The sequence below is a fragment of the Ptychodera flava genome, unplaced genomic scaffold, assembly GCF_041260155.1.
Source record: "Ptychodera flava strain L36383 unplaced genomic scaffold, AS_Pfla_20210202 Scaffold_35__1_contigs__length_1935909_pilon, whole genome shotgun sequence".
NCBI lineage: Eukaryota > Metazoa > Hemichordata > Enteropneusta > Ptychoderidae > Ptychodera > Ptychodera flava.
In genome coordinates, this window is record NW_027248357.1 from 575,808 (window position 1) to 602,686 (window position 26,879).

At 38.3% G+C, this 26,879-nt stretch overlaps 2 long non-coding RNA genes across 3 annotated transcripts in view; one reads left to right on the forward strand and one right to left on the reverse strand.

The window, feature by feature from the left end:
* Nucleotides 1-26,879, forward strand: part of LOC139127735 (uncharacterized) — a 61,302-nt gene that overhangs the window by 24,593 nt on the left and 9,830 nt on the right. For both annotated transcript variants that reach the window (XR_011551101.1, XR_011551102.1), the window contains exon 5: nt 3,271-3,467. This is a non-coding gene — a long non-coding RNA (uncharacterized lncRNA). The remainder of the gene's footprint in view (nt 1-3,270; nt 3,468-26,879) is intronic.
* On the reverse strand, nt 5,398-7,705 carry LOC139127736 (uncharacterized). Its single transcript, XR_011551103.1, has 2 exons — nt 5,978-7,705; nt 5,398-5,591 (listed from the first exon to the last, which is right to left on the reverse strand). It is a non-coding gene; the product is annotated as an uncharacterized lncRNA (long non-coding RNA).

Here is a 26,879-nt window from a genome sequence, read left to right on the forward strand (position 1 = left end):
CTCTCTCCACATGGTGAAATGTGACTGCGTTCTTAGTATCGATTCGGCCCTTTGACCTATCTGCTCTACAATATTATGCCACGAACGAGTAACAAATTACAACTGTGTAGACATGATCTTTTCGTAAAAACCATGGAGGTAGAAAGTGTAATGTATGTAAAAACGTACTCATCAACTAATCACTCTTTTTTATTGCATAGCGTTCATCTAACGCACAACGCAACTTCGGAAAGATTATGAAGAAAGGAAAGACAAAAATACAAGCTGGTTTTCGTAATTAATTTTATTCCCATGATAGCTGTCATTTCTTGGTCTTTTCATCCTATACCTGTGTAAAAAGGGCGCAAGTGGTTAAAACAATAACACAGTGATCGAATAATAATGTATTTAATAAAAGTTTGTTGCCAGACTCCGAACTCGCATTTGTAACTTCATTCAGAATTTTAGTACAACGCAACCCTGAAATTGCCGAGCCATTCCCTCTATATTTGGAAGTTCCTTTTTAAAACTTTAAATGTTTACTTGGTATTCTGTGTTTCCGATGGTCTTCATTTCCCTGGTATTGCAAATAATGACAATGAAGACGTAAAATGTCGTTTGCGGACATGACATGATCATCGAAATTGCGGGAAAGCTGCGTAAAGCCTGCCTATGGTTGATTTCCGCCAGAGCAGAGGTAATATTTTGATTGGATTTGAACATGAACTCCATTTACAACTGTCGAGTTATTTTACTCAAATGGGAATTAAATCGTTACGTTTTTAACAATAAGTTATACGTGCTACCTCTCCAAACGGTGCGGAATAAATGTGAGACCGCATTTAGTATCGATTCAGCCCCTTGACTATCACCTGCTCGACAATTATGCCGCGAACGAGTAACAAATTACAACTGCGTAGAAATGATTTTTCGTAACAACGTACTCATCAACTAATCACTCTGTTTTATTGCGTGGCTTTCATCTAACGCAACTTCGCAACGATTATGAAAAAAAGGAAAAGACGAAAAATACAAGATCTGGGTTTTCGTAATAAATTTTATTTCCTATGCGGGCTGTCGTTTCTTGGTGTTTTTTAATCCTATGCCTGTGTAAAATGGACGCAAGGGTTAAACAGTAATACAGTAATCGGGCAATAATATATATGCATACAGTGTAATAAAAAAGCTCGCAGACACATGAATGAACAGTGTTTCTGTTCATTTTGTCAACAATACCACGACTGTACATACATTTACTACTAGTACTTTCGGTATTTCGATATTCAAAATATTTCAGAAGGAAAGATTTTGATTTCATGTACTAGCAATTACTTCGTGGCATTGTCCAGGCCATTCGATAATGACTTTCTCATGGACATGCACAGTGAACAACGCATGGTCAACTCGATATCGATAATGCAATGAGTTTAGCTGGGTGGTTTTGGAGCAACAACATATAATCAATCGGTCTTTTCTCCAAATGTTTGCACTATAAAACATCGACTAGGCAAAAAGTTGCTAGATTAGACAACATTTTATCATAGTAGACGTAAGGAATTGGAGCGTCTAGAACGTGACAAAATCGCGACATAGTGGAGAATTGTATTTACATAACAAAGGCCACTCATGACCTTCTTTCCATTGTGAGATAATGAGCTGGAAGGGTTGTGTTTTAGACGCGTCTTAGACGCGTCTTGGACGCGTCTTGAACGCGTCTAAACGCTGTCAAAAACCCGCCGAGTCTGAACACAAGTTTCATTGTGTACTGTATGGAGTGATGTGTGTATTGCATAATTAACATAAAATGTACATAGTTATTGTTATGCAAATTAGCCGATCCTGTTTCAGAAATTTCTGGGGAGAACACTGGAGCCTATATGGTGAGTCTGTGGCGTCTGTATGTCTTTATGTATGTATGTATTTGCGGATGTATGTCCATCACATGCAAATGACCTTATTTACTCATGTCATTCTTGTTTTTCTGGTTTAAATATTTCTTGATGGACCAATTCAAACCAAATATGAGCACACTGTCCTTGACGGTATTTTTTTTCTCATGTGACATATATGGTCAGTTGGCAGTCAGAGCTTATATGGTCAGTTGGAGGTGTTTGCATGTATGTATGTCGTATGTTTTCTGTCCATATTAAAACTTGAAACCAGCATCACCTACTATCTTTAATAGTATTTGGTTTACAAGTCCATTATCAGGTGGAAATATAAATTTGTTCAAATGGACATCTTAGTGTCAATGTCTTTTACACAGTTCCTGTTTGATTCTTTGAAAGTTGGTTTGCAGGTTAATCCTACATCACATATACATATCTGTTACTTGAGGGTCATTGGTATGTGGTAGCACAGTCCCTCCACTGACTTTGGTTTTAGACACTTTTCCATTTGGCAGTGACACTGCCATCCTTGTGAAATATAAACTTGGAAGCAGTTTGGCGCATACCATTGTCATATAGGTGTAGCAACATTGTTTCCTGCGAGATTATTCATCATGGTTTCAAGAAACTACTGTACGTTTAAAGAAGCCCTGAACAGCCCTACACCAAGGTGGCGTTTCCTTAACCCTCTGAATGCCACAGTCAATTTTGTTGCCTTTATAAAGTATAACAAAACAATCTGTTTTGCAGACCAAGACAATTATTCTCAAGATTTTTTTTCAAAATTCTGTTCAACAACTGTATCCAATGAAAAGTGATGTCAATATGTCAAAAATTATCATGGAAATTGCAGAAAAATTAATAAATGTTACACATAAATAAAAATGTTACACAAAAGTTTGATGGGAAAAATTACAACACTATGTAAGGGTTGTAAAGAAAATTCAAATTTTTGCAAATATATGCATTCTCAGGAAATATATGCAAATGTATACATTCTCAAGATTTTCATTTACCACTCCAAAAATTTTTGGATACTCCGTGCCAGCTGAATGAGACACTAATCACCCTGTTTTACGGACTTCTACAGAAACATCACCAAGGTTACACCATAGGTTCATAATATGACTGACAGGCCATATCAAATATATCCAACATTAACCGACCATTTGTATTCATGACCTAAACTACTCTGAGGAAGGGGAAATATTTCTGTCATTGGAAAAGTACAATAACTATTCCGGTGACAGCATCACAACATCATTTTTTGCCACATTGCTAATGACCAGAATCAGATCTTTAATTTTGACTTTCCTTTGATGAAACTCAAAGCTCCATGCTTTTTTCAGTCGTGCCACACATGAATGAATATAATTATTGAATTGGGATTACTTTGTTTCAGGTGTTGAAGAGAAAAGAAAGGAGTATGAACATGAAATGGAGAGACTTGCACGAGAGAAGATATCATATCAGCAGAAACTGGCACACTTAAAAATGAATTTAGTGACCGTTTTGACCATGGAATGGAAATGCCATGGAATATCAAAACTTCAAAACTTGAAATTGATGAGGATCAAGCTTCCACATCAACAGCATCAGGTTAGTAAAATATAATGGCAAATTTAATTTACACCTTTGAGTGTTCTCCACACTTCGTATAACGGTGAATCAATCCTTCAACACTAGTAAATCATGGACCACATGACAATATGTAGCATAAGAAAATCATAAAATGAAGATGAATGAAAGACTTTTAATGACGTGAGGATTACAGAATTTTAATTCAGGCCAATAATGCTGCTGATTAGAGATAGACTAAAGCCGTGCATTCATAAATTTACTGGCCAAGTCACAAGTTTCCACAATATCTGTAAAATTTAATAAGTGGATAAGTACAAATAAATACCCCATATATGAACTTGATCATTACCCTTACGATTTATATCAGTTTGGGGCAAACTTGGCTCAAGGTTCATGTCCAATCTTGCAGCCAAGGTTGGAGATGAAAAAGGCTTTAAACTCAGTTACAGCTTGTGGGAGCCTTGTCTGGCAAGCTTGCCAGCCAAGGTTAAAATGAAACTGTTAAAAGCTTGGTTGAAAGTTTAGTATTGCACACTTGTAACAAGGTTTAACAAAGTTGTGCATTTAAACTTCCCTTGCCAAAGATATCATCTTGTAACAAACTAGAGACAAGTTATGTTTTCAACTTTGTGACAAGTGTACAGACCATATGACTCTCCACCTTGTCACATCCGTGTTAACAAGCTTGTCAACACGCTTGACATGAAACTTACACAAGCGTGGGACAAGTTTGAATCTTACAAGCTTGTAACAATTCAAAAGGTTCAGGAAAGTGGAAGGTTGAGAATTACAAGCTTTTAACAAGGTTGTGGAACACTATGTGTGTCTGCTGGTATATTCATCTATCAAAGGTTGTATCAAGGTTGTATATTACCCATAAGCCTTTGCTTCATTGCCAGCATTATTGCTGCCCGTTGCCATAGGCAACTATATTGAGCCCAGTAGGGGTCATCATGCCACAGGCACTCAGTGCCACATTTGCGGGATATTAACCAGATTTGACTGATTTGATAACACAGTGACTTCATTATTTATTAAAAGAACCAATGTTGTATGTGTTACGAGTGTAGGTTTGGCAATCAAGAATGAGACAACAACATGCTAGAGAGTATGTGTACACAAAGTATGTCCTCAATTATGGCTGGAATATGGCTCTCATCACCAAACCTCTATTTGAACTACCCTACCCAAAATCCAAAGTACATCGTTGGACTTAAAACTTACCTCTTACATCAACAGATCTCAATTTCAATTACCTTACCAAAATTTTAGGCCTCTCGCAAACTATTACTTCAAATTTGCAGCAAGCTTTGCAGTAAATTTGCAGCAAACTTTTTTCTGCAAATAAGCCGGCGATTCATTTTTCAGATGCAAATTAGGTTTCTTGTGAACTTGCTGCAAATATGCAGCAAACTCCCTGCTGCAATGTTGCTGCAAACTCTTTGCAGCAAATTTGCGGCACAATCCTTGCAGCAACTTCCGCCAAATTAATTTCAATGTTACTGAAAATTTCCCGCAAACTCCATACAACACATTATTTTCCATGTTACTGCAAATTTGCTGCAAATTACACATGCAAAATTGCCTTCAAAAGTTGGTATAATTCCACAACAGTCAGCTCTGGATCAGTAATAGTAAGAAAACTGAATACATATTGAAAACCAAAGAAGCGACACAATTAAGAGGCAGCAAAATTTCTTGTATCGTACACAAGTTTCAAAATTTTTATCTTCTCCAAAAATATAATAAGTTCAGCTCAGATGTGTACACACAGTTGTAAAATCACTTGTAGACATGGCCAATGAAAACCTGACAAATCTTAAGACAGACTGTGGACAGCACAAGATGTGTTTTATCCAACTAAGCTCTGAAATACCAGTTTCACGAGAAACAATGGTCAGCGCAAATAGTTATTATTTAATAAAAAGACAACAGAGAAATAAAAAGGTTAAATTCAAATTGTGGTACAATTTATTTTATATGCCATGTTCATTTCATGCCACATAAGTGTCTTCAAGATATTTTCTTTTGGCTTGAGAAGTTTCATTATATTTACATTACTGTCAAAGGCTGCGATTTGGCTTTCTGTTCTCTGAATTTCTTGTCCCTTTTAGGCTTTAATTAGAGAACCAGCAATGCATTCTGAAAAATACAAATCGTTCAGGGAAGAGTGTAAGTCTTTTACCGTTTGACCAAACATTGTAAATTTCATGAAAGAAATCAATAATTATTTGAAAATGATGCAGAAAAATGCATAAATATTCACGATCGTTTAATGATTTAATGTCCGACAATGGACAACTCGCCGTATGTTGTTTACATACACGACGGCGACAATCTGCAAAAATCTCAGCACTTAGTTACTGCATGGAGGTAGTACCACCTCCATGGTTACTGTAACTGTTGTGAAACGAAAGTGAATTCAGTATGAATCAGTTCTCAACAAAAATTTATCTGTAGGTAAACATAGGAATACAAGGATTACAGAACATAATAGCGATGTACAGACGGACGGTACATTGACTTACATTTGTGAACGGCTCGCAGACGCTGGAAGATTTTCGGTTGCAGGCTCCCGTCTCCGTGCTGTACCACGGTCCCTCCACGACGACCGTGGCTGTACGTACATACAAATATAGTCAGCAACTTTACTGCTTTTCGCGTTCACAAAATTAGAACTCCGTCTGTCCCTGGTACTGTATACACGTTTTTCCAACACTGTGATATCATTTGGCTGGCGATTCCATAGAAAGATCACGAAATTGTCCACTAGATAACTCCCTGATCACAAGTACACAGCCGACGGTACTAAAATCTAACTTCGCGCCGATCAAGCCTGATGACGTTAACGGAAGTGATATCTATATATCATTACGCGATTGATAATGTAGTTCCGATTTTAAACGCTGGAATTGACTCTACATCTGCACCAATCCGTTATATATCATACTTAATATAGCATTTAATTTATTAGTTTAATGAAAATGGTTATTTTTACCACAGAAAGACTAAAAAGAGAGTACAAATTCTTTCAGCACGAAGAATCAATATCAATACGCGAACTGAACTTGATGAACCGTGACCTCAGAGTGTAAACATGTCGACTGGGCTCCTCGTCGCTGGATACACAGGACGTGTTTGACGTTGCAAGTAGCGCATTTGATTTGCGTACAGCGGCTCGGGATGGAGTGTAATCCTAAACTCAAATTTGTGCTCGGCAATATAATTCTAACGCTGAACACATGGACAAAAGCCTTTTACCTCAATTCATGTCATCAGAAGGCGAGATTTTGTTAGCGAAATCGATGGGACACACACTGTGGATAGAGCCTAGAGCCTAGAGGGACTGAATGTACGTACCATGGCATAGGCCTACTATGATGTGATATTTAGCTAGCTTCGAGCACAGCCACTACTCTGCTTGGAGGGAGTAGCGGGTCCTTGCTTATACCAAACATTGAATGCATTGACATTTACTTGTCTGTTTCTACAATGAAAAGTTCTCATCAGTCGATATTTTTAAGGTACAGATTTGCAGTATACAAAAGTTTACGACGTGTCCGTACAGACCATAACAGACGCACATTTCGTTCGAAACTGCTTGCATTTTGGTATCATTCGTAGAACATACAAGGTGTAACTTGCAAGACAGACAAGTCCCTGTTTTAAAATTTGTTTTCCAAAAAATTCAGTTGTCGATCCAACCATGATTTACCCAATCGGATTGTCAAAGGTTACTATTATTAATGTCACTACGGTATACTATAGATGCGCTCTTATATCCATGCAATGTTGCCGAGTTATGCCAGCTTAACTGAAGTGTCAATTATATACCAGTTATTATTATTTTAACAAGAGGATTGTCTGTTACGAAAATAAATGAATATAAAATACAAATGAAAGATCAATTTTGTGTGCTTGCATATGACAGGTCACGAAGTGCAATGGTACACACTATACTCCCTGGTAATGAAATAGTGGGTAATCTGTCAATCATGTGTTGCTGCATATTTGCAGCAATAACCTGGCTTGACTGAAGTGCTTGTGAAGTGCTTGTGACAAACTTGAAGTTACAAACCTTGCAATTTAATTATCACAAGCGTGGTACAAGATTGTAAGTTTTCACTGTGATGTCTTACAACCTTGTCAAACCTTGAAACAAGTTAAGGTATTGCCTTTAAAACTTGTGTGAAGGTTGTCGCAAAGTTGTACAAGCATGGCACAAGATGATATCTTTGGCAAGGGTTTGTATGCTCCATATTAACTCCTCATTTCAAGCCTCAAAGGTTGTGTCAAAGTTGTAGATTTCCCATAATCCATTGCTAGTTGTAGTTTTATCAGTATGTTGCCATGGAGACTTCATTTAGGGAGCTTGTCAAAATCAAAGTGGCCGCGATCACGAACGATCCCGCGGGACACGTAGCAATCTGTCGCGACGCCTTGCAGCTCCGGAAAACTGGCGTTAATGAGCTACTCCAGCTCATGCATAATTGACAATGGATAATGAGCTTGCTCTCCCGACCTACCCACACGTGACGCAACCAGTCCGATACTGTACAATTCAACTATTAGCATAACTACAGTGTAATTACCGTGTTCATTCTGAAATTCAGAGAACTGTCAAATTTCCTGGAAAGTGTCCAACAAGCCCAATCGCGGGTGTCCATGTTTGTTCATGCTGTGTATACAATATTTTCTGTGTCTTTCCAGCTATGTTAAACAAGTGATCCCTTCAAAAACGCGCAGTTGAGGCAATTCATAATGTTGATGGTATTCGGGAAGCAAGAAATCCATGAAAGTTGCTTTCTTTTGAGACGTATGTTATTTCATAAATCACGTTTGGTAAGCCAAGGTATAATACGAATTATTCTGGCTGCCGTTTATTTCCGGTCATCTGCATTATCGTCTGTCTTGTTTTTATCCCCAAAACGAATAAAACAAATATTTGTTGTCTGTTTCAGACTAGTTTCAATCCCAGACATTAATAAATACGAACATCATTTCTTGTACTTCAACGCATTTCCCAATCGTATTTTTCTGTCCTCGTTTTCATTTCCGACACTTATAAAAACAAATATTCTTGTTCTCTTTCATTTTTGGCACCTGTATCGTATCGTTCTATCGTGTTTTCATTCCCCGATACTGATAAAAACAAATATATTTCTCGTTCTTTCTTGCATTTCCCGACACCCTGTCGTGTATTCTATATCTCCTTTGCAATTCCCGACATAAATACAAACGAATATTCTTTTTCTTACTTCCATTTCCCCGATGCCTGTATCGTAAATTTGTCATGTCTTTTCTTCATTCCCCGACATTGATAAACACCAATATTCCTTGTTCTTTCTTGCATTTCCCCATGCCCCTGTTGTGTATATATGTCTCTTGTTCTGTCTTCCATTTCCCGACGCCTGTATCGTATATTTTCATTTCCCGACATTGTTGAAAACGAATATTTCTTGTTCTGTCTTCCATTTCCCGATGCATGTTATCATGTCTTTATGTCATGTTTCATTCCCGACATTGTTAAAAACGAATATTTCTTGTTCTGTCTTCCATTTCCCCATGCCTGCATCATGTCTTTATGCCATGGTTTCATTCCCCGACATTTTTAAACGAATATTTCTTGTTCTGTCTTCCATTTCCCGATGCCTGTATCGTATCTTTGTTTCATATGTTTTCATTCCCGACATTGTTAAAACGAATATTTCTTGTTCTGTCTTCCATTTCCCGCAATGCCTGTATCATGTCTTTATGTCATGTTTTCATTCCCGACATTGTTAAAAACGAATATTTCTTGTTCTGTCTTCCATTTCCCGATGCCTGTATCATGTCTTTATGCCATGGTTTCATTCCCCGACATTGTTAAAACGAATATTTCTTGTTCTGTCTTCCATTTCCCGATCCATGTTATCATGTTTTTATGTCATGTTTTCATTCCCGACATTGTTAAAACGAATATTCTTGTTCCATTTCCGGATGCCTGTATCGTATCATTGTTTCATGTTTTCATTTCCCGACATTGTTGAAATGAATATTCCTTGTTCTGTCTTCCATTTCCCGCGATGCCTGTATCACGTCTTTATGTCACGGTTTCATTCCCCGGCATTGTTAAAACGAATATTTCTTGTTCTGTCTTCCATTTCCCGATCCATGTTTTCATGTTTTTATGTCATGTTTTCATTCCCCAACATTTTTAAAACGAATATTTCTTGTTCCATTTCCGGATGCCTGTATCGTATCATTGTTTCATGTTTTCATTTCCCGACATTGTTAAAACGAATATTCCTTATTCTGTCTTCCATTTCCCGCGATGCCTGTATCACGTCTTTATGTCACGGTTTCATTCCCCGACACTGTTAAAACGAATATTTCTTGTTCTGTCTTCCATTTCCCGATCCATGTTATCATGTTTTTATGTCATGTTTCATTCCCCGACATTGTTAAAAACGAATATTTCTTGTTCTGTCTTCCATTTCCCGATGCCTGTATCATGTCTTTATGTCATGTTTTCATTCCCCGACATTGTTAAAACGAATATTTCTTGTTCTTCTTGCATTTCCCTACGCCTCTGCTGTGTATTCTATGTCTCGTTTTCATTCCCTGACAATATAAACGAATATTTTCTCGGTCATTATTTCATTTCCCCTCCTGTATCGTATCTTTATGTCATGTTTCCATTCTCCAACATTGATAAAAACGAATATTTTCTTGTTCATTTTTTCATTCCCCGACGTCTGTATCATATCTTTTTGCCATGTTTTCATTCCCCGACATTGTTAAAACGAATATTTCTTGTTCTGTCTTCCGTTTCCCGATGCCTGTATTGTGTCTTTATGTCATGTTTTCATTCCCCGACATTGTTAAAACGAATATTTCTTGTTCTTTCTTGCATTTCCCAACACCTGTATCGTATCTTTCTGTCACGTTTTCATTCCCCGACATTGTTAAAAATGAGTAGTTCTTGTTTTTGCTTTAATTTCCTGTCACACGTATCAGTCCCCAACATAGGTAGACAGATGTGAACAATTCTTGACCAACATGTGTTATAGTCTAAGGGTATTTGGTGCATTAAAATGTTGTGAAAATTATAAAAAATAACATCACCGATCGTGAGAAACGTGGTGTTGAAGAACATATTTTTATGAAGACTATATGACGACCATTTTCTGTAAGTATAGCAAAGTTGGGAAATCAACATCTAAAGATTTACTTCCAACACTTTTGGATTTGTTCTACTTTTGTTATAAGATTAGTCAAATTTCTGGAGAGTTGATGTACATTTTCAACACTTGTGCAGTGTCAAACCGAAGCTACCCCCGGTATGTCCCGAGTACGAAAGACTATGATCAGTTCGCGACAGCGTAAATCTCTCTCTCTCTCTCTCTCTCTCTCTCTCTCTCTCTCTCTCTCTTCATTTCGATGTTTTATTTCCTCGACATTTATATAATGGCTTCAGGTCACTGCTGAATGCAATCTTGATGTCAATTTCCGGTATCGGGCATAGTCTCTGTCGTCACTCTGAGACTGTTAGTTTTTTTCCTGTCATATTCAATATCATACTCAAAAAAAAAAAACAACAACAACAACGCAAACAACGCTGATAATATTGCATATTTCATATTGAAAGCCGGCAAAGTTCTAACTGGTGACATGTCACGGCCTGGAGCAAGTTATCATCATCGATCGAATGTCTGTTATGCTTTTGCTTCCATATGGACCTGAAAATGAAATGCTTAGGCAACTTTGTGCGTAAATATGAATTTCACCATTGAGAAAGTCTATGACTTTTAAACTGGTCGTACAACCACTGGTGAGAGTGAGCACGGTCCCTCCACAAAACGTGGAGTGAGTCATCGGAATTTTACCCTCGGGGCTACTTTGCTTTTAATTTAATTTTCAATAGCTCTCATTAAAGCTAAAAACATGAAAAGTTCAGTATTCTCTGTACATTGATTACGCTTTTGAACATGAAAAAATCTGGTATCTGAACTTCAACATCAGCTACGCAGCTTGAAAGTTGTTCTGTGAAGCCAAATTTGACCTTGTAGCAATGGAAACTGAAGGTTCATTCATTGTAAGAGTGTGTATACTGCCCATGCTCTTTTGAGCCGTAGACTTTTCGCCGTCTCGCCTAAACATGGTCTCATTACCTAATCACGCACAATACCATTCTAACAATCACACGATAGTTCAGGAACACGTGTCTTCAAATTTTGATACATAATCTATCAATCATCAACCACGGAACGCGGCTACGGATTCAAGGACGGACACCATCATTATATAATGAGTGGTGCACAGAATTGTTTGACTAGTTTTAGAGTCATCTGTGTAGCTCCGCACATCGAACAGTAGTGTATGCCTTTCACCTTCGTAATGTATATATTTCACTGTAGAGTTGTTTTTATCCAAAACACATTTGTGTGGAAGGACTGTGGTCCGACAGAGCAGTAAAATGAAAGGATAATTGCTTCAAACAAATGAAATTGCATAAGGAAAGAATGAAAATCAACATCCCATGGTGGACGTGATAAACAATAGCGCTTGGGCTTGGGGGACTATTCTATTAAGTAACGGGGACGGAAGGTCTCAGAACCGTAAAGGTACTGGAAAATGTGCCGTTTTCCTCACGATTTTACCGACTGTAACGATCCTTTATTCTTTATTCACCTTTTCATACTTGAGTTAAACTCCGTTTTTAGGGCTTAATACAAACAGTGTACATGGATGTACAACATTTTAAAAAGTACTCTGCTGGGGATGAGCGGGGGCTTACACCCTGAAGTGTACAGTACAAAACAATCGTCGCGGCCACAGGTTCACGAGGACGTTCACGTACGTGCAGACATCACGGAAATTTTGAGAAAGTATTTGATCGTCTGTGTACTATCGCGCATCGAAATGTCAGGTGTAGGCTTATAATGGCAGTAAACATCGAATAATAAACGAGAGAATTCAGACTGGCCATGATTACTCGACAGGGAACAAAAACCATTTCGATTGAAAGACTTACAACAAGAGAGCTTTGATCATAGACCCTCAAGAAACTAGGAGGTATAAGCTTATCTATTTCTGTACACTGATCCATGTTCGTAGCAACACCCCATTTGCGTTTTGATCTACTCTGTTCCCAGTCATATGAACGAACGGGTTTAGCGTCGGCCATGGCCGACACGTCAATCTATCTTCGGCTATTTTTTCAGCGTTTCACAAAAGATATCGCCAACTTTTCCTTGTAGCACGGGGCACATCTGTCTACGTGTGCCATGTAGGAACAAGTAACGTGCGGTATAGAACATGATATCTGTCAAATTTAGGAAGGACCTTGATGAAGAAAATACTGTGTTCGATTCACATACAGAAGAATCAGTAAATTAAAATCGACAGGGCGTGGACGTTATTCGGAATACACGATGAGAAAGTAGGTAATTTGGTCTGATTTTCTTCGATATTAAGGTGAGAAAATAATTTCAAAACCGGAGAAAAAGGGCTGAAACTTCACGCATATTCTAAAGCGGAGACTGATATCCGGCTCACCAAAATCAGGTTTCTGTTGCCTCATGTACGTTGAGAAAACAGTGAAACAACTTTTTTGCCGTCCTTTAAATTTCGTATTTTACATTCACTGCGGCATCTGCACCAGAAAATAAGCTGTCAGATTTACGTCATTTTCGAGGCTAGTATGAAGTACGCTGAGTTTTTTTGTGCAAAGTTTACTGATGAGACGAACACGGAACAGGGACCTTTATGCGTAAAATAAATAGAACAAAATGTAATATTAAAACAACCATATGAAGACGTACCCGGGCCCGTAATCGTACAAAAAGTCCTAAAAAGAGACGTCAATATAGCCTAAATCGTTGAAATTCACTTTAGTATTGATAAAGTCTTGCCAACTACAATACAGACTGATGACACGACTGTCGTCGCCAGAGAGAGAGAGAGAGAGAGAGAGAGAGAGAGAGAGAGAGAGAGAGAGAGTTACAAAAATAAAAGCAAGAAAAGTTGAACAGTGCCTCCTTGATCCTCTGCACCTGGCTTACTCTCGATATCACGGACAGGAATGTCGGTCAAGTCTGCAATTAGCATGGTTACTGTGGAAACGGTGGCTATTTCCAAGAAAGGCGAGCATAATTCCAAGTAGCCACACTTTCGCTGTTTCAACAACGCAACGTAGCATAATTCTGGCATAATTCACAATAAGTCACCTCTGACCTCTTACATCGTGTCGCTGCTACAAGATCTGTAATTCGCGTAAAATTTGTAAGTGTCCATGCTTCAAGCACAGTCCAGAACTGTGCTTCAAATACAGCTTGGCGTTCCTATGGTCATGGACATTCACGAGATAGGGAAAATTGAAAGGCTGTTGCTGAATTTTAAATGAGTTTGAGACCTTTTCAAAGCTAGATCGTTTTTTAAGACCCATGGTCTATATTTGTCTGTCTCGCTTCTACTCTATTGTGAAACGGACTCAATTCAACCTGTCATTGCTACCTGGAAGCAATACTTTTTATTCGTGTCTAGCTGCTGTTTTATTCCATCATCTTTCGTAAGAGCAGGCGCAAAGGGAAGACTCCGTGACCAATATTATGCTGCGCACACACACTTATGACGTAAACTGATGTGTTATTGTATCCTTTTACATCGGCCACAGCCACATTAACTCAAGGCCATTTCGGAGCTCACGTTTCCACCACATTCTGTTAGATTTCGCTCACAATATTCTCAATATCACCTAAACAAGGACAATAACAATGGAAAATGTACAAGCAAACAACACTACATAAAGTTTTTATTGAATTTTACTACTGGTATGTACAAACAGACGTAAACATGTAAATACAGTTTCGAGTTTCCGTCCTCGAAAACAAACACCCTCACTGTTCCAGACACACCAATGACCTTGAAAAGAACACCTGTATCTACATTGCATTGGGCAAGAATTCAACAAGCGCGGTAGCGCTACCGGTAGTCACGGGGACTCTATATACCTCAAGCTTGTTGATTTCCGCTTACAAGTACATGTAATTATTATGCATTCACGTGTGCTCCAGTGTTTATGCTCATGAATATTCGTACAAACTCATGATATTCACCGGTATTAACCGGCGTTGCGACAGATCACGACGTTCCCGCGGGATCGCTAGTGATCGCGGCCACTTTGATTTTGACAAGCTCCCTTACCTACCCTGATGGGTTCACTGCTCATACTTTATCCTGCCAAAATTCCTGTAAAAGTTGGCACAGCCCCAGAGCAGTAAGCTCTCGATTGAATGCATTTACCAATTTACAAGGAAAAATAATTCCAAACAGTTAAATAGAAAACTAAATATGTTGTAGATTAGTGAACTAAAGAAACAACACACTTTAGTGACTGACTGCAAAATTTGTGCATTTGTACCACACTTTAACATTTTGAAAGTTTAGATATGTACACCAAGTACGTAAATGAGCTGTCTAAACATGGTTAATAACATAATTGTAGACTGTGAATCAGCACAGATGTATTTCTGAAATATTAAGAAACAGTAAAAAAAATAAAACAGAGAAACAAAAGGTTAAGTTAATTTAGTGTACGATTTATTTTACTGTATATGCCAATGTTTTTTCATGCGACATAAATGTCTTTATAAAGCTTTGACTTGAGAAGGTTCATGTGAAATTTACATTTATTTACTGTCAAAGGCAGTGATTTAGCTTCTGTTCTCTGAATTCCTCGTCCCTTTACACTGCAGTACCAGCAACGAATTCTGTAAAATACAGTCCAGCTCAAAACTCACTTTCCGACCTCGTTAACGAAGGGTTAACGCAGAGCTAACGCCGGGTTAGCAAGCTCTATGACGCTGCGCTAGCGCCTATTGTTAATCCAAACAAAAGAAGCTAACGCGCGCTAACGCACAACAATGGCCGGTGGCCTACCCAGAATATTCATGATTAAATGGTTGACACAATAGCTAGTGGCACATGGGATTTTCCAACTCGAAATAAAGTGTTGTAGTTGGTAAAAAACTGGATGAAATCGAATTTGAGCATAAACAGTGGGAAAACATTGCATGCTCTAAAGGGGGTATATCTCAGAAGCATGTAAACTTTAATAATTTCACATGCCGATTTTAAACACGTAGGCGACTTAAAGCATGGACGTAAAGTCATGTACAAAGGTTAAAAATTGCAACAAATTACTTCAATAGTTGCCATTGTCGTTGTTCAAAACAGCGAACGTTTTCTTTACCATGTCATATGATTTTTTCTTCAGTGTTATTTATTTCCGCAAACCCTCTTGTATAATTATTTTGGTACGTAGCAAAACATCAGTACAAAAGTGTCATTGATATTACTTCTACCAGCGGTCCTCCGAATATATTGATGTCGTTATCGTCCACTGAAGACTTTCTAAAAAGTTTTTTAATAACATTAATATTCTGAAAAACTGCAGTTCAGATTTTTTTCATATTTTTTTTTAAAGGGGAGGGGAATAAAGAAATTTTTGGAAATCATTGTGTCGGAGTCATTATATAATTCAAAACCATTTCACGCATTTACTTCTTTCCATATTTGTGGATTACGAAAATTACTTTATCAAATCGTTTTTGTTTCTACAAGGTTTGTTTCATTGCCGAAATTTGTCTTATTAGATCGAAAGTATTTTATCATCAAACTGACACGAACCTCAGAGACTTATGAAAACAATTTATTTTTTACTTCACGTAATATACGCAATGCTGATTGTAAATCCATTCCCAAGGCCGATGACAGATTATGTTATTCTCAAGAAAATTCTACTTTCGAGTTTTTGTACAGAAAAGAGGTGCGTGAATTTCAGTGCCAGACTTGTGCATCTGTCTTCTGAAATTGTGTCGTTCTTTCATTACGACGACAATTAAAGTACGGTAGCATCGGAGGAGCCAGCAACACTTCGTTCTCAGAGCAGATTGATTTATTCATCCACCTTACAAACTGTTAGCTTATTCGAAGTATGAAGTTCGTCGATACTTGCATTTATGAAGTTCACAGAATTCTTTTTTTTACCTTTCAGCTTGTTTTAATTTTCAAATGTAATGCCAAAGACAATGCCATGCCAAAAGAGTCCGATATTCAAAAACTGTTCCAACCCCAACTTTTTAGTGACGAAAACTAAAACATTGTGCCAGTTTCTGATACTATTTTCCTTTCGAGTCGACACCTGACGAACCGAATTTCAAAAGTTCCCGCCCCCAACTATTTGCTGCAGAAAAAAATGTCTTTTTCATGTCGTATTTTACGTTGATCAAATCAAACTCGGTAAAATATGCGCGGTGCAGTGTGTTCTGAATCGTACTCCTACTCTGAACGTTATTAGTATATCACAGTGAAGTCTATTACGTCACCACAGGTCTTCAGTGTCGTTTTATTTTGTGACAGTCGTTCGGGCGACGACATTCCCTCCACATCGAATAAGTATAGTGTACACATTGAGGTACCAGAAGAACGAACTTTCCTGGTTACATTGTGAACAAAAGCTTGGGGCCGAAACGGGAAGAGTTGCCCGGGAAACACGTCAAATTTTGCTACACTGTCGTCCAGATGACCTTGAAGACTTGACGTGGATTGCAATCGCCAACCAGAGCAAATTTATGTAAACTGCAGACATTGTCCTCGGCCTATTCAATAGGGTCTACGCACTAATCAGGTGATGGGTCACAAGGGTCATCGAAGTATGCAACAATTTACAGTAAAGATTCGCGTCGGCATGATTGTTTAAATAATTGTGATCACATTGCTGGTGTATACTATCAAGTTCGGAAACACTTTTAAAGGAATAAAAATAACCTTTTTACAAAAATAATTCCGTAATTTTTTGAAGGAATCATAAATCAATGAACTTAACGTTTTGAATCTGCAACTGGGTTATTGTTTAGATGAACTCAACCACACTGAAACATGGGTACTGTTAACATTGGCGGCTCTTTCCCCACTGCCAACTTCAGTCATAACTTCAGTGCAATGGGTATCATAACGAAAGAACGATGTCGCTTCTCGCATCAACGTGTCAAAGAAAGCGACATTTTAGCGTTGAAGTAAAGCAGACGTATAATCACTACTTGTAGAAACACTAACGTACCGGCATTGGATGTTTTTTGATAATAACGCATGCTGGTATCAGCCTTGATCCACGGATGCATCAGCACCAAAAATTCTCTAACTTTCCAAGGTTCGTGTTACAGTCGGTACGATTTAAAAATACTTGCGATTAAATCGTTGTTTGACGCAGTTTAAATGTCAACAATGCATTTGACTATTCAAAAACTAAAAGAAAATAAAGTTAATGTGCCACATAACAAGTTTGCCTTTTAAGGGCTGCCAAATTTGAAGAAGGAATTGCGAGTAAAAGTTTGGAATAAATGACTCACACAAGGATTTCAAAGATTATGTTTTTATTTCCACCCCGTAAAAAAAGTAAAAATCTGAACCGGCGATTGTCTGAATATTACACCTAATTAAAACTGCAATAAAAAGTTTTTGGCGGGGCGCTAACGCGGAGATGTATGACAAAATTTTCACCATTCGGAGAACTTCTGGAAATGTATTGTTTATGACACATTCTCCAGGGGTTATGCGATTTATTGAAGTACATGTTCGTTGCTTTGAGTTTGCAGAATTGAATAACGTTGACAGTATATAGCTTTGATATGTATGGGAAAATGTATGGTGCGTGTTTACACCGACAGTGACAACTTTTGAGGTATTGTTTGCTATTTCCATCATTTTATATGACTCGAATCTTTGGTTCAAAGTGAAAAGTTCAGCATGTAAAATGTTTTATTGAACAAGACCGCATCGGTCAACAGTCAATGGTCTATACGTCGCATGGTCGCTATGGAAACCAGCAGTTTCCAAGAATAGCAGGCGAATTCCTCGAAGCATTATGCTCCCATGGGACTTTGTCGGACCACGGTCCCACAGAGGGCTTTCAATTCGACAAAATGGAATTATTCACGTTTTTTATCTGTCACTTCTGAACGTCAAATACATGTTGACCACGAAATTAGTTCAGTCAAGTCACGTCAATTTGTAAATTTTAGTACATTTACATTTTAATGTATGTTTAATTCGTCATAAAACAAAGGTCGCAGTTTCGGTTCAAGGATGTTCACGCAGGAGACACTATCGACTCGAGTCTACCCCGGAAATTTTAACGTTTTTTAAAGCCGATAGACGCAAGTTGCTGTGAAGACCAGCAGCCCAAAACTGACAGAAAGAGTCTCAGATTTAGTTCTTTAGTATGTATCGCATCGATATAACTTTAAAAATGTTATGCTTTTAACTTTCTACAAACTGTGGAGGGACGGTACATCGTAATACAATACAGGCGGTAGCCATATTTGCTTGGAAATGCCCGATCGGACAGGGCATGCAGTTGCAGTGTGGATACTTTCGCTACTTATAGGTCATTTTGGAACTTGGTTTTCCGTTTCACATTCTGGCATCTCAGTGCCCAGTTTAGTCGTAGAGTGTACTACTGACCCTCTTTAAACACAGTGCATGCGTGATGGCTCAGATATTTTGAAACGGACACGCCCTGGACAGACCGCGGATGTATTTTCTACATCCATGGACCACTGTCCCTCTACAAAACTCGGACTTGGCATCTCAGCAAAATTGTTCGCCGATTCGGCTACCTTCAAAACTTCAGTCTGATTTTTTCGCGACAAACATGGCAGAATTAGCACGAAAAATCAGTAAGCCAATGAAAACACTTGCATTTTCCTACGACATCACCGCTGACTTTACTTCAGTATGATAGTGACTCAATATTGCTAACTGCACTGTCTACTATATTGACCGGGCAACAATTCAAAACTTGTTATTCTTCACCCTCCCTAATAAAATAGTTTACAATCTGGTGCTTCTATGTATCAGGTTTCGCCATCATGCTTTAGCTCATGTAAGATGTCTTACTCTACGGCAAATGACGGACGAATTCATTCAGAAAATTCCCCTGGCATATTGCATAACAATGTGGTCTGTGCCTGTGATATTACTAATACTGTGTCATGAACTTTATTTATTGTAAATGGCCACAATAATGTTCACTTGTTGCAATTTTCACAAAGCACGTCCAACCACGGTCTAACACGTCTGTGTCCAACCTTAGACCACGATCCGTGAGAGGTCTAGTGTCGAGGTCTAGCAGAGTTTGAGGTAGATATCTTCGGAGCTGTACGCATACTGTACGCATGTGATAATATCTTACTGTGACCTGTTACGACTAAGATTTTAGAGTTGCCTTAGGCAGACAAAGGGAGTTTGGAGCTGGTTTAGGACTCAAGATTATTCAGTTACTCCTAGCTGCCGCTATTTCAGTTAGGCAACTGTAGCAATGTTGTCACCGTCAACTGCCTCTGAGCTCACATTTTTGAGTTCAATACCCGCATTGTGCGGGCACATTTTGTTCAGTGCGGGCTGTGCGTTAGACTAATGAGGTCCGTTCTTCGCCACTGTGCGCCATAATGCGTTACTATGCGTTGGCGACCAATTTACACCTTTCAGAACGCGGCGTTAACCCTGCACTGGTGCTGCGTTAGCGAATCGGAAAGTGAGTTTTAAGCTGGACTGTACAAATGGTTCAGGGAGAGTGTATGCCTTACTGTTGACTGCAATTTGATGAATGAAATCAATAAAAATATTAGTTGAAATTAGACAATAGTTACTTGAAAGCATAGAAACCAATGCATAAACATTTATAATCATATATTAATAATATTTAAAACGGACAGCGGTGACAAACGGTCTGTAAAAATCTTGCAATTGTTTTCCATCTACTATTTCTATCATCGTTTTGAATTGAAAGTGAATTCCGTACGAATCATTACTCAACAAACGCATGTGTTTAAATAGAGCTATACAAAGGTTGCAGAATAAGTAATTTAATGGCAATGTGCAAAATGTACGTTATATCAGGTTCTAGCTCCAAGAGGCTATATCGACTTACCTGCATTTGTGAACGGCTCGCAGACGTTTCCCGGCTTCAGGTATCTCTGTGCTGCACGCAAGCATACCGGTACAAGTTACTGGGAAATTATATTCCGCAACTTTTTAGAACTCTGTCTGTCCCCTGTACTCTATACACATTTCTGCGAAAGTTTGATGTCATACGGCTAGTGATTCCATACAAAGATCGCGAAACTTTCCGCCAGATAACCCCTGATCACAAATACCAAGTCGACGGTGCTTCCAGCCGGCTTCGGCTCACGCTTTGGCAAAGTAGCTAGCGTACCGGATATTCGTACAACTGGTCAGCTTAGGATGGAGTGCAATATAGCTATGATGCATAAAACATGAACAAAAGCCGTAACCTTAAAGGGGAAGTTCACCAAGGATGATTTTTAGATATGTTGTAGCTCTGTGGTCATTTACCCAGGAAAAACTATTTTCACCATATATAACTCACAGGATTTTTTGCAAAAAAACGATAAAATAGTACAGGAAGTTGCCCATGTAATTTGAATCATGGGGAAAAGCTCCAAACTTGGAGCTTGCATAATGTGATATGGAAGGGACCATCTTCGGACTGGTATGGCCCCCACATTGTCCACTCACAGTACACAGTAGTAAACAGCAACACAAAATCTGACAGTGGAAAGTTTATTATAAGTGATTCATTGTTTATGCAAGGATACTCAGTATAAACAAAAATTATGTAAATACGCACAGCCTGGTTCAAACATGGGTGAGTGGACAATGCCATACCCATCGGAAAATGGTCCCTTCCATATCACATTATGCAAGCTCCAAGCTTGGCGCTTTTCCCATGATTCACATTACATGGGCAACTTCTTGTACTATTTCAATCGTTTTTTGTAAAAAATCTTGCAAGTTATAAATGGCGAAAATAGCTTTTCCGGGTAAGTGACCACAAAGCTAACACATATGTAAAATCATCCTTGGTGAACTTCCCCTTTAATCCACGTCTTCTGAAGGCGAGAATTTGTTGGCAGCATCGATGATCAAGTGACACAGACTTTACGTAGGCCTAACTATGCTGTGCATTCTTTAGCTGAGGGACTGTGCTTGATGTATCTTCCTTTCTACCTCCTTGCATATCAAACATTGAAAGCATTGACATTTATGTATGTTTCAACAGTGAAAAGTCCTGGTCGTTGACATTTTTATGGTACAAATTTGCAGCAACAATAAGTCTACGACCGTCATCGTTGCTTGTTTTGAAAGAGGTGTACTGATTGCGTCCGTAACAGCACTCTCTCCCTTTCATATAATTCACTGAAAATGTACTTATTAGGTTTAAATCTTTTATAAAGACATACAAATTCCTGTTGAACAATTTGTTTTATTTTCTAAAAATTCAGCTATTGATCCAACCACGATTTACAAAACGAGATCGTCGACTATATTAAGTTGATTATTACACTCTCAACTTGTGTAAGTACTAAGCTTGAAACTCAACTCTCAGATTAGAAACTCGCCTCATGTCTTGGGCATAGAAACTTAAGTGATCGCCAAAGTATATACTAGAAAAATTGATGCTTTTAAGCAGTGAATTGTGCACAACCACAAGTGAAAGGCTGTCTATTTTCCACCAGTTCTTGTCATTTAAAATTTTGGATCGTCAGTTGTGGAAAATAAATGAAAAAATAACATTGTTCACTTGGAAAATTTACTCACATTTTGTAATCTTGTGAGTGAAGTTTGTGAATGTGTTTGTCTGTAATCAGGGATTACCCTGGCTCAAGAACAGCATGAGATAAAATCGCACATGAAAAAAAACAGTGGGAGAATTTCAAAATCTGTGGGAAACCGGACCTAACTTTCCCTGATTTTCTGCATATTGGTTAATTTGCATAACAATACACTCAGTGAGACAGTTTTCGGACGACCTCAGTTTTCAGACATTTAATGACATGCTGTTCGTTATACTCACTTCGCTCCGTTTTGATAGCGTTTTACAAGTCATGCTACAGCATATTAAGTCAGGTGACGATGCCGTCCCGTTTTGGATTTTTTTTTGGTAAAAGCTATAATTTCGGGCGCTAGTACAAACTTGGTGAAGTTAGCCACACCGTACAATACGAGGTGTAGAACGCAACACACAGGGACAGCCCGTGTCCGATATCTAGAAGCGCTATACACGTTGAAATATAGTTGCGTCGTCCATGGATTAAACGTAACTAATTATCACGAAATATTTCCATATAGTTTTCTAAACACATCGAAATTGAAAATGTGTGGTTCGAAGTTTCAAAATATCAATATTTAGCCCCTTGTCACATTCAAAATACGACGTCCGATTACTGCGATAGCAGTCTGATTACACGCACTCAACATGGGGGCAAAAATTTGGCAACTTTGACCCCCTAAATGCCACTTCTGTCGGTGTTAACAGTTTGAGGATAAACACAATAAAGTTTCGAAGGGCATGGTAATAAGATTTCGCTGTGCTCGTCATTTATGAAACGGCTTTGGGCGAAATTCACTACCCTGTCCGAAAACTGTCAACTGAGTGTAGTTGAAATCGGAGGCGATCGAATCCATACTTTCTAGTGCGGGAGTAACGGAAGTACAGTAGTCCAGAATAGTGCATTTTCGTTTTTCTTCGCACTACCACTCGTACTGGACACGAATATTCCTTCGAAAGCGCCATTTTGAGCGGACAACACACTGTACATCAGCAATGAACACTTGCTGTATCGACTCCAATGATTTGTCAATGAACGCAAAACTTCCTGTTGGCAACCAATCACAAACGCTATTGAAACGGGTAACTCTGCAACAGCTTTTTTCTAGCGTAATTATAGCGCTCTCTACGGCGACACAATGAGTGGTTCTGTACTGAAAACCTGCCAAATGTTACCGATGAGATCGCGTAAAGGTATCACGTACGCGCCATTTGAATTATCGGCGCGACTTTTTTGCCCAATTGATTTTTCTGAATGCGATTTTTCTGATTTTGAGCGTAAATATCGCGTTATCGCGCCCCAAAGTGATCCCTGTGTAATCCTGCTGTGATGAATGAGAAACCTATCGAGTCTGGCAAAATCATTTTTCTGAATACATCATGATTGTGTTCAATTCTTTCCCTGCAACGGCAACTGTCCGTGCAGCATGACCTTTAGTAATAAATCAGTGTTTCTTCGTACAGTAGTTAAAATGGATGTAGGTTCATAAAATGACATGTTCATTGGGTGTGCACCAGATCAATTGCACACTGGTAAATAAGTTGGTACAAAATGATAAATGTTGACTTTGTATAAATGTTGCATTCTACAACCTTCACTGAACAAAGTATGGAAAACTAAACCTTGTAAGAAAATTGTATCTACCAACCTCGCATGAAATTTGAACAAAGGTTGGTACAAGTGTATCAATTTTAGTTCGAATACTTTCCAACCTTGCCCAACCAGCCAACCTTGATACAAGTTACCAGCTGGGCTTTCAAGATTGCAGCAAGTTTACAGCAAAGTTGTACAAACTTGGCCCAAGTTGACATAAATCGTAAGGGCAGTCCCCACGGACATCATTCGGGGGGACTTATAGGTTGGTCATGTCTGTCCGGCCGTCCGTCCGTCCGTCTGTTCATGCAGATATCTCAGAGATGCCTGGATTGATTTCATTCAAACATTGTAAAATGATTACTTCATATGTCGTACATATGCAAGTTGATTTGTTTTGTGATACGATCCAATATGGCCGCCGTGCGGCCATTTTGTTACAATTTTTTCATGTACAGAGCCATAACTCAGGCACATCTCAACTGATTTTATTCAAAGTTGGTACAAGGACATTGACCTATATCATATAGATGCACGTCAATTTATTTCACGATATGATCCAATATGGCCACATGGCGGCCATTTTGTTACAATTTTTTCATGTACAGAGCCATAACTCAGGCACGTCTCAACCAATTTTATTCAAAGTTGGTACAAGGACATTGACCTATGTCATACATATCCACATTGATTTGTTTTGTGATACGATCCAATATGGCTGCCATGTGGCCATTTTGTTACAATTTTTAGCTCCCATAGCCATATGTATATATGGCAATGGAAGCTATTCTTATAGGCTAGGGAAATGTCTGTATGTATGTATTCTGTATGTGTATGTCTGTATGTCTGTCCGTCAACATCAAAAACTCCAAAACCGCTGCACATTTCATCCTGATATTTGGTGTGTACATGGATGATGGGCTGTAGATGAGATTTTGTTCAAATGAAGTTGTCATTGCCAAAAATATGCAAATTAAGTGAAAAAATGTAAAAACAGTCAAAATTGAAAATCTCAATAACCACTGAGCAGATTACATGAAAAATTAGCATGTAAGTACTTTGGCTGACCTGAAATAATTGTGCTTTTTTTGATTTTTTGATATTGTTGAAAATATACAAATTAGTGCCAAAAAAGGCGTTTTTGGTAAAAAATCTCCTTCTTCATAACCGCTGGTCAGACAGCTTTGATATTTGGTATACAGGTCCCTATGGATAACCCAACTTGGATTTGTTCAAATGTGATGAAATATGCAAATCTGTATTTTAAGGAATTTTTTTGTCATTTTTGGTCAAAAATTATTTCATCAAAACCGCTCGTCTGACAGCTTGATATTTGGTATACAGGTTCCTACAGATAAACTAAATATGATATATAGAATATATGATGAAATCTGCAATTTTGTATTTTTTGTGCAATTTTGACATTTTTGGTCAAAAAATGTGTTTCTCAAAAACTACTTGTCTGATGCCTTTGATATTTGGTATACAGGTTCCTGGGGGTTCTCCAAGTGTGATGTAGTGAAATTTGATGAAATCTTCAATTTTTGTATTTTTGGGTCAATTTTTGCCGTTTTTGGTCAAAATATTTGTTTCTCAAAAGTTACTCATGTGATAGCTTTGATATTTGGTATACATTTTTATACATAATTATGATGAAATCATCAATTTTGTATTTTTGCAGCTAATTTTGCCATTTTAGGTCAGGCCATCCTGAAATGAGCTATCAAAGATCTCAACCATCTTCATCAATACATATGTCACAAAAAGTTGCTCTCTACATAACACAGCAGAGCTCTGTCGACTATTGGGTCGCTTGTTTTTAGTCCCCACGGACACCGTCCGGGGGGACTTATAGGTTTGGTCATGTCCGTGCGTGCGTGTGTCCGTGCGTGGCGTGCGTGCGTGCGTGCGTGCGTCTGGCGTGCGTGCGTCCGTCCGTCCGTTCACGCAGATATCTCAGAGACGCCTGGAGTGATTTCATTCAAACTTAGTAAATGGATTACTTCATATGTCATACAGATGCACGTCGATTTGTTTTGTGATACGATCCAATATGGCTGCCAGGCGGCCATTTTATTATGATTTTTTCATGTACAGAGCCATTACTCTAGCATGTTTCAACCTATTTTATTCAAAGTTGGTACAAGGACATTGACCTATGTCATACATATGCACCTCAATTTGTTTTGTGATACGATCAAATATGGCTGTCATGCGGCCATTTTGTTACGATTTTTCATATACAGAGCCATAACTCAGGCATATCTGAACCGATTTTATTCAAACTTGATACAAGGACATTGACCTTGTCATACATATGCATGTCAATTTTTTTTGTGATAGAATCCAATATGGCCACCAGGCGACCATTTTATTACAATTTTTTCATGTACAGAGCCATTACTCAGGCATGTTTCAACCGATTTTATTCAAAGTTGGTACAAGGATATTGACCAATGTTATAGCTATGCCACATCAATTTGTTTTGTGATATGATCCAATATGGCCTCCATGCAGCCATTTTGTTACGATTTTTTCATGTACAGAGCCATAACTCAGGCATATCTCAACCGATTTTATTCAAAGTGGTACAAGGACTTTGACCTATGTCACACACATGCACATTGAATGTTTTGTGATAAGATCCAATATGGCCGCCGTGTGGCCATTTTATTACGATTTTTTCATGTCCTGAACCACAACTCAGACATGTATCAAGCGAATTTATTTAAAAGTATTTTTATCACAGACCTAATGAAGAGGACTCTATCCTCTCTGAGGACCTGTAATCAAAGTACCCATTAACAAGTGGGGACTGTGTCATCAACGATGACTTGTTTTCAAAACCGCTTGTCAGACAGCTTTAATATTTTGTTAACAGGTCCCTAGGATGACCTTAGTGAGATGATTTCATACAGTCAGGAAATACTTAATTTTGTATCCATGTCTATAGTAGCTTCAGGGACATTGGCCCTATGTTTAAGATAATGTTGTGATTCAGTAAGCATTTGAAATGGTAAACTGTATTTGGTGTTGAAATGCGGTAAAAAATAATGAGAAAACATAGCTGAGGTGATTTCAGCAGGTTTGGTTTCCAACAAATATATTCAAAGTTTTTTTCAATGTTAAAGAGTGATGGAGGGGGGGGGGGGGGTCCTGG